Genomic DNA, 8393 nt, shown 5'->3' on the forward strand with positions numbered 1-8393 from the left:
GAGGATGATTCTTCAGATTTGGGTAATATAAGTCTTCCTTGCTTCTGACTGTGGCAGGCACAATTCCATAACAGGACTCTCCCATCCGAGTTTCTTAAATCATGGCTGGCTTCATTCCAGCCTCAGAGGTTGGGGCTGTGACCTGGCTGGCTGCGCGGTGGCACGGCCAGAGTGACCCCAGGCAGTGACACCGCTGCTTTCTGTGCTGTCTCCAGGGCATCAGGAGCTGCTCTCACACCACCTCAGGCTGCATGGGGACCTCTTGCCAAAGGGCTTTTACGGCACAAGATGAAATAGTCACTTTTATGCTGTTATTCCTTTACGCTGCAGAAAGATTCAAACAGGCATCTGCGGGTTTGCCAGACAGAAGGAAACCTAATTTGTTAATAAACTTTATTTGTAAGTTCTACACTCAGATTTTTCAGATATAGACACTGGGGTTTTGTAGGTCTTTTCCTGGACATGGGCTGTCTGGAGGGACTCAGTGTCTTTGGGATTCCTTTTTGAAATTACAATTTCAATGAATGTGATGCCTAAAGATTTTAGCTATTTATACATTTTTAATGTATTTGTAGCTTTGTAGACTGTTAATACATGTTATATTGCTCTTGTTATTTTTCCTACCCTGTCTCTTAGATTTTAGAATAATAAGCTAACCTTCTAACATATTCCTGAAATTCTATTTAGTCTTATTTTCATAAAAAGAACCTCCAAAAGGACATTTTGTTTTCCCACCAGAATCTGAGAGAACACAACAAGGAATGGGGCAAAGAAGTCCCTGGACCAACTCCAGTAGGGCAGAACCTGGGGGAAAATTACCTAACCAACTGCTCTTCTAATTGAACAATATTTCTTAGATATGCTCATTCCTTAAACTTATAAAAAATTATAGAAATGCGATGCCAGGTGTGCCCATGGGGCCACCTGGAAGCTTCCAATAAAGACCTGCTTTTTACTTTACTATTTTAACACTCTTGCAAGACTTTAGGTTTGATCTTTTGATTTGTTTTTTCCATTTTAGATGATAAATGAACTCACCTTTTGCTGTCTTGCCTTAAATCTATGAAGATCTTTATTAACCCAGACAGGACATCCTCCTGTTCCTTCACCAGAAATGTGCCCAGCCAAACTCTGCTGCTGGTGAGAAAGGCAGAGCAGTCAGGTTACAGAGCTGACTGTTCTGGAAGCCACTTCTCCCATCTACTGTGCTTTCTTCAGGCCCTGGGGAACCATGACTGTTTGCAATAATTACATTATATGAAATAATTGCATCAGCAGGAATAAAATCATAGAGCCCAGGCCTTCCCACCACAGTCACAAGCTTGGATGATGGAGACAAACAAGAAGTGTCATCACCAGTCACCACCAGGCAGACTTAGGCTTGCATAGTTGTGGGGTACATGAAATGAATGACCTTTGGCGTGATGCACACTTAGTCATTAATATAAAAAAACCCCAGACATTCAGCCTACTGCTTCTCCTACACTACCAAAGTGTTTTCATATTCCAGAAAATAAGTATTCCTGTGAAGTCACCCAGTCATCCTCCCAGGCTGCTCTCTTCCTAGATTATATTTCTTTCAACTTGGGACCAAAACCCCGGGTAGCAGCATGAAAAAAAGCAACCATTAGAGACACATTTGATGAACCTCTAGCATTTGGACCCAGGTACAACAGTAGTCATCTCTGACGTCAAGGTTTCCAGGGACATATGGCAGCAAAATATAGGTCTGTGAAACAGAAATAAATGGATGTCTGAAATGAGTAACCAAGCTCACAGTGAGAAATAGGTGAGGCAGTTTGGAGGATGAGATCAACCAGTTATCTTTTGACATTGCAGTATCATTTTTGTCAGCTAATTCTTTGTCAAGGAGAGCCAGGACAAATTCAAAAGCCTGATAGTGAGCATCACCAAAAAGGAATATGTCTTTACTAATAGTATTTATTTCCTCCTCTGATGCTTAGTGATGTGCTCCACCAGATTCAAGTCCGCTGAGGGTTCAAGGAGGCTGAATCAGATGTCAGCTTCACAAAACCAGTCTGGAGAAACACCCTCTGATTTTATCTTCTGGAAGACAGAATTGCTATCACCCTCAAACTTACACTCATATGTGCAGCAACTTTTCCTTATTTTCTTATTATGAACACGCTCAAATTCCCAGATTTGTCCTGATAATTAAAATTAGTCACACATCTTCCCATGGACTTTGTCCATCAGAAAGTTGTGCTTTTAAAAACCTCAAATCCCTATATTGTAGCATGTTAAAACAGAGCATAAAACCCTTAAAGTTTCATTCCAACAAGGTTAATTTCTTCATTTTGACCTGCAGGTATATTGCAGATTACTATTCTCATGCTAGCAATAAATTTAAAGATCAAAACAAAATGCTGCAACTTTATTGATACTGATAGCTGGTATTTCTGACATAACCTAAAAAGGTATTGTGCCAATGATATAAAATTTTGAAGTTTTACTGTGCTTTGGAACAAGAAGAATCCCTGGCACAGTACCACACTGTTCCCTCAGGCAATCATGCACATTAACCACAAATTCAGATAAAAAAAATTCTCAAGAGCAAACTCTTTATGTTCTCCTGACCACAGAACACATGGAAGTCAAATATTGCACATTAGACCTCTTATTAAACAGTCCATAATTATTGAAAATACTGAAATAGGAATCTCAGACCCAAAATCCCAGATTTTGGGGAACTGCAGATGGAGAGCTGGGACTCAGCAGCTACTTTATGTTGCACAGACAGCGCTGACATTATGATGCAGTCATTTGATGTGACAGGGATCATATGCATTCCCAAAAGCAGCTCCTTGGGCTTACAGTTCTTGAGCAGTCATAAAAATAAGATGTCTCTTGAGACATTTCAAAGATAAGGCTGGAGAGGGAAGGGCCATGTGGTTTACAACACTCTGGGATAAATCCCATGACGCACCAAGGCCGTTTGCAAAGTCTCCGGTTCTTTTCATGACAGCGGACAGAAGTGCTGTACTGGGAGAGCAAAATAGGAAGGAAGTATTTGGAGCGCTGCCACTTTTCCAGAAAAATTATGACTTCATGAAAATGCGCTCTCAAGAGCATCTTTGTCATAAAATTTGATTTTGGTGCTGGGTTTTATAACACACAGCCCCAGCACCTCCATCCCCACCCCATCCCTTTATCCCCAGGGGGATGTCGTCCAGGGGGGCTGCCCTGTGACATCCTCTCCCTTTCTGAGGGATCAGAGACACTTTATTGAAGATTTCCACAGCTTTGTCAGTTTGTGCCTTTAGGGCATCTGGTGTTTAGTCACACAATCACACGAAGGAGGCCTATTAGGCTTCATCTCTGCCAAGTTTGCCTCAATTAGTAAAGATGCTCCTGGGTTTTAACATCTGTGCAAAGCATGTCCTGGTACGGTGTTTTCTGTCCTTCTTCCCTCCCTTTCCCACCTCCTCCTACTCCTCCCTCTCCTCCTCCTCCTCCTCAACCCTCAGCAGGTGTCAGGAAGAGCTGGCAGTGCCCTGTGACCGGGTCCCTGTGGTGGCCCTGCCATCTGGGTGCCCCTGGCATCGCCCTCCTGCAGGAGCAGGGTGTGGCAGGCAGGGCTGGAGCTTTTGATCTGAGATCAGAGGTGGGGAAGGAGGCTTCACTTCAAACCCCTTGCCAGCTGGTGTGGTTAATCTCTTCCTGTGCCCACAGCAATAAAAATCAGCATTTACATAAGACCTGGGGTCACCTGGGAAGCATTCTGCTGTAAGTGAAGGATTATGTCCCTGATGCCCCAGTCCCTGGAAGGGGAACTTCTGACTGCCAGGCACAAGGAAAAAGCCTCCTGCTCCTTTTGAGATGACAGCTCACCCCACAGCGAGGTATTTGGGTGGGTTTGTATTTAGGAGAGCACAGGGGTGGGGGTCAGCATCCGCCTGCCTGAGTCCTCACCACAAGCAAAGACTGGCCACACAGGACTAAAAACTTGTTTAAAGTGATCCCAAAGCAAATTTTTATGCATATAAAAGAAAAAGCCTGAAGTGTTATTTCTTTTGCTTGGAAAAAAAAAGAAATCTAAATATTAAGTCCTGGCTTTCTTATTTGTGCTAGTGGGCTCCTTGGAGGGCTGGCAAACATGGGGAGCTGCAGCATCAAGCAGCAATGGGAATATATTCCATGTAAAATGCTGCTTATGTTAACATCTCTTCAGCACAAATGCCTGGAAGAACACTCAGGGGACAATTCTCTTTGTGGAAATTTCAATATCGCTGCCTCTTTCTCTGCAGGCAAGAAAGGATTCCTTTCCAAAACAGGAAGGGAAAGTGTGTGACATTCTGGATACTTCCAAAAGAGAAAAATAAACAGATAGCATTTCAAATGAAGTATTTTAAATATTTACATTGTTTGGAATGTGGTATGTATGATAAATTAGTAAATGAATAGAGAATTATCCATCTATACAGAGAACTCTGTTTGTATGTTAAATATAGATGTGTCTATATAGGCAGAGTGAAATACAGATATAGAAAGAAATGTATTCCACAAGTGATGGGGGGCAGCAGGACACATCATTGGACACTGGGCTAGAAATCACAAAACCTGGGATTAAAACCTGGCTCTGCCATCAAGGTTTGGTGTCATCTTGAGGAAAAATCTTCATTTCTCTATGTCAGCCTTTCTTCTCTTTTCATCTGCTTAAACTGCAACTCTAAGGACTTCCAATTACCTTGTGTTGGTACTGAGGATCTCTGGGTGCTGCTACCATCACCCTCAGTGGTTCAATCCAGTTCTCTTTCTGAGGACTGTCTGTAAATCTGGGAATGCAAACCAGAGAAGTACATCCCCTGTAGATTTAGCAGTTTCCAGATTGCAAGTCTAACAGCTTCAGTTCCCTCCAGTTTACAGAAGACTCTGCTTTGAAATGTCAGGTTTCAGACACATTTAAGAAAAAAGCTTCCTCCTAGGTAAGATTTAGAAACGAGCATCAAGAGCTTGTGCCTTTATGGATTGCAGTCATCCCTTTCCTGTACCTGTAATTTGGGGAGTAAAACTTTTTAAACAAGAGCAAAATGAAGAGGTTCCCATAGTAAAATAAACTGCAAGTATGAGTGGTGTTTACAGCAGAGAAATACACAGTCCTGGCCAGCAGGATGGTTTAATTGAGGCTGGTCCAAATAATGTAAGTTTTCATCATAATAGAAGTAACTTTTCTTGTACTTCTTGGGTAAATGATTCAGTACGATTCAACACCAACTAACAGCTAGCTAGTACACTTATTTATATGTATACTTCTTACAGAGAAAGGGGGTAGGACAGTAACTGAAGCAAGCTTTTGCTAAGGGAGCAGCAGGAACCTGCCAGGATTCCCCACCTCCCTCTTGCTCTGGGCTGGCAGATCAGCTCCAGCCAAGGTTTTTTTTGGGGAAAGTGGTAATATCCACCAGCCTTGAGCAGGTGTGAATGGAGACAGTGCTTTTCCAGTCCTTCCACAGCCATCTCCAGAAGACTAAACATCACAAAAGCAGGCCTCCACCACCTGGGCACACCTGGTAGCTGAGCAGGAGCATGGAAGCAGAATGGGAAGAAGAGACTGGTATGCATATGTGAAAATTTAATCCCGAGTAATGATCTGCACATCAAAAGAATTTGCAAGCATGCCTTATAGGTGGGGATATAGCAGATGGCAGGGGATTTTTTATGAGTTCTTTCTGAGTATAAGGAAAGCAGAGAATGGAGCATTTATGCAACTGCATGTTGCTTGGCTGTTTTTCTGTTTCTTAAAGGTTTAGATATTTGAATTCTAGTGATCTGGCTATGGATTTTGCATTATATCTGCTTTATAAATTGCCTCAGGTATTTAAATTTTATGCCATCAAAGACACTGAAAGTGGAGTGAAATGTGTTTGCTTGTGTGGGTACATGTGTTTTTGATAGGAAAATCAAATGTTTATTATGATTCAGCCATAATGCTTGTTAGAGCACCCTGGAGTACAAAAATGGACTGTCTCCAGGTCTGCAGTTTGGAACTAACAACAGACAATTCATTCTGTGTATTGATCGCGCCTCTGAAAATTTTCCATGAGGAATACCTCTTCTCCACAAAACAAAGGGAAAAAAACTGCCAACCTAACAATATGTAACATCAAATTTCTGATATCGCATCCCTGCGTGAAGAGCACAGATCAGTTTTTCCAAGATGCATGCAGGGAGGGAAATCATTGTTTCTGCTGGACGACTGTACTCTGTTCAAAATATGATTCGCACTCACTTTTTGGTTTGATTGAAATGCTTTCATTTCTCCTGGAATATCTCCCAGAGGATTTTTGCTAGGAGTAACTCTGGTATTACTAAATGACAAAAGGAGAAAAGGAGAGAGAAAATGTCCATATCTATGCATACATAAGTTTTGACATAGCTAAAATCAATGCCTTAATGTGATGGGGGGGATAGAGGTTAGGAAAACATACTCCAAAGGGAGGAATGCTTAATTTACTAATAAAATTATATTTGTTCTTTAAGGCCATATATGGTCCTTTCTAAAGAAGAGAGTGTACACACTTTCAGCTTACCCTACCTCACGGTAGCTCCTACTTTAAAGAATAAAAAAACTCACCCAGAACTCCATCCAATTCTCAGGACAATTCAGAATACACACTTCTAAGGTTAAGTACATTTTAAACCCTGAAAGTTGTTCTCTCCTGTTTGCAGAGCTCCAACTGGCTCCCTCATCCCCTCAGACCCTGCCTCCAAGGGCTGAGCAGCACTTGCAGCCTGCACTGCCCTAAGCTCATCCATCACCCTCAAGTTCTGCCCCTGAGCAGCTCCTGCACCTCTTGGCCAAGGGGCTGCTGAGAGCAGCTGAGCAGACACCAGCCCTGGCCAGAGTGAAATGGATTTAAACACCCAAGGAGGTGTTCACACTCCCATGGGAACCGAGGAGCCCTGTGGCAGGGTGTGCTGCAGCAGGGCTGAGAGATCCAAAGCACCCTGGACACCTGAGCAGCTTCTCTTCCAGCTCAGGAGGGTGCCAAGCCCCAGGCCAGGGCTCCCTCTCCTTTGCCAAAGCCAAGGGGAACTTCTCAGCAGCTGAGGAAAGAAGGCAGGAGCCAAATACCAGCATGGGAGAGAGAGCAGGCCGCTGCTTTGGGAGGTGGTGACAAGCTTTGGCGAAGAATCCAAACTTTTTGCCAGAAGGAGAAACTCCCCCATTCGCTGCAGGCGCTTCTTCCAGGCTCGTTTCCTGGTTGCCTGCAGGCAAACACACACACACATACACACACATACACACTCACACACACTCATCCTCTCCCCACTGGAGCTCTGCTCAAAGGCAGCTGCGAGGGTGAGACCTCTGCTGTGGCTTTGAGCACACCAGCGCGTGGTGGCCGGTCTGTGGAGCACAGAAGGCTGGGCAGTAGGGGGTGGTCACTTGGCCACTAAAGCAAGATAAGACATTTTTACTGTCATCATCCAAATCAAATAGTGGGCTCTGTTTGTTCAGGTGATCTCTCTGCTACTCCCTCCCTTGATTAGCCACATAGCAGAGCTTGAACTCAAAGAAAACACGACAGCATGAGAGAGAGAGGAAAAGTCGTCCTCTTGTTTTTAATCTGCCAATAACACTGGTTTCTCCAACAGCAGCAGTAGATGCTGATCCTCTGACCTGCTCTTAACTCCACAATTGTCTAAGTTCTCTGTGATATGGGGCAGGGGGAAGCAGCTCCCTCCACCCTCTGACAGGGAAGGCACTGGTCAGTGCCAGAACCAGCACGTCCAGACACATGGGTGATCTGACTTTGTAAGAGTTAAGCAGCATGTGGAGAAAAGAACCTACTTCTGAAGAGTGGTACATAAAAACTTCTAAAAATTCCTTCCAGATTATTTTTTTCCTTACCTGTGATGATGTCTGTGACGAGCACATCTTGGTGGAAAGGCTCCACAAGACATGGTGAGCACATCTGTGATAAATGCTCTGCCTGAAGGGTAGAAGAGACCAATCTGCCATGAGAAAGGGAAAAAAAAAAATGTGAGAAGTGGTGAAATACCTGGGAATAATTCAGTTTGGGGGAAAAGTGCTGAGAGAGCAGGGGTAGTTCCCAATTTTTATATTTGAATGCAGAAGTTTGCAAGCAGTTTTTGATCTCTTGGGACCACCTCTTTTGTCGAGTTCACCATTTGAAAATCTTGTTTTGAGACAACTCTTTCAGCATTGGTCTCGACAAAGGGAGAAAAAAATTACAGAGATCATCTTTGCTCAGTGCCAATGCTGTTGTTTTCAGTATTTTCAGCTCTGTCCCTGAGTACCCACTGCAACTTTTCCACCAACCCTCTAATGTTACCTCTTGGAAACCACTTCAATTCACTGCTCTCTGCCTGCACCCCACTCCCCATGCTCTGTTTTTGGATTGCAA

This window comes from Cyanistes caeruleus, chromosome 3, assembly GCF_971803275.1.
Source record: "Cyanistes caeruleus chromosome 3, bCyaCae1.hap1.1, whole genome shotgun sequence".
NCBI lineage: Eukaryota > Metazoa > Chordata > Aves > Passeriformes > Paridae > Cyanistes > Cyanistes caeruleus.